General features: G+C 37.1%; 1 long non-coding RNA gene across 1 annotated transcript; it reads right to left on the reverse strand.

Annotated features, from left to right (window-relative positions):
* Positions 1–269: 269 nt before the first annotated feature.
* Positions 270–1,106, reverse strand: LOC113343794. Its single transcript, XR_003357408.1, has 2 exons — positions 931–1,106; positions 270–755 (listed from the first exon to the last, which is right to left on the reverse strand). It is a non-coding gene; the product is annotated as an uncharacterized LOC113343794 (long non-coding RNA).
* Positions 1,107–1,126: the final 20 nt, after the last annotated feature.

Consider the following 1,126-nt stretch of genomic DNA (forward strand, 5'->3'; position numbering starts at 1 on the left):
GGTGAATTTTCCCTCCTAATGGGCTGGTTTTCAATCCATTAGCAAGGCCAAGCCCACCAGTACGTCACTCGACGTGTAATATGATACATAAACAACAAAAAAATTTATACAAAGAGAAAATAGTGAAGGACAGTAAAATAATGACTACATGCTTGTCCATGAAAAATCCAATAGAACTTGTCAAAGTGAGTCTAATATTTTCAAAATGTAAAATGAGCATTTAATAACGCCAGTACTCATAAGAAGGTCTAAAAAAATGAACAAAGATGTACAAGAAGAATTCCCTTTAAGTGGTAAACCATGAAAACAAAGTTTGTTGTCATCTATGAAGTTCCAAACAAATGACTTGTAGATACTGGAAATTAAAAACTTAGGCTAACACCCTTGATAACTTAGTAAATTCATGTCAAGGTAAAAGACATATTGTACATAAAATACAGTAAACTAAACTATAAGCAGCAAAATTAATCAAGTTCAAGAGTTTTAACAAAATTAGACAAGCACTTAATACCCAAGACCAAAACCATTGTATACGAAACAGACAAGTTTTTTTTTGTTACAGACCATATTGAGATCATGTCCAAAATCCCAATGATAACAGCAAAATATACAAAATGATATGGGATCAATGCAAACAAACTAAACTCCCAGGTACCCCGTGATATACACATCAGAAAGTATGAGAATACCAACTTTCATAGCGCTAATGCTTCCGTAAGCTCTCCCGGCTTACTGCCACAACTTTTCTTCGTACTCTGAGGGGGGGAAACAAAACAAAGGGGGTGAGCGAAAGCCCAGTATAGGGTATAACAACAAAAACGTATGCGAGAGTTAAACATGGATAATAAAGAAAAGCACCAGCTAAACAGAACCGTAATTCTTATGCAAACGTAAATCATAAAAATATTAAGAGCCACAAAGCAAATTTACTCTACTATTCATGGCCAGTGTCGCCGTCAGGGTAGTTCTGGTGACCAGCCATCGTTGCCGCAACGATCTTCCGGGTAGCCACCGAGGTGGTGGGGTGCCACTTAGGCCCGACGTTCCTAAAGTAGAGCTTCTAGTTCTTACTGGCAGCAATCTCAAGCAAACTCTCAGATAAAATAACATTTCTAAACCACAGAAA

This window comes from Papaver somniferum, unplaced genomic scaffold (genome assembly GCF_003573695.1).
Source record: "Papaver somniferum cultivar HN1 unplaced genomic scaffold, ASM357369v1 unplaced-scaffold_6602, whole genome shotgun sequence".
Lineage (NCBI taxonomy): Eukaryota > Viridiplantae > Streptophyta > Magnoliopsida > Ranunculales > Papaveraceae > Papaver > Papaver somniferum.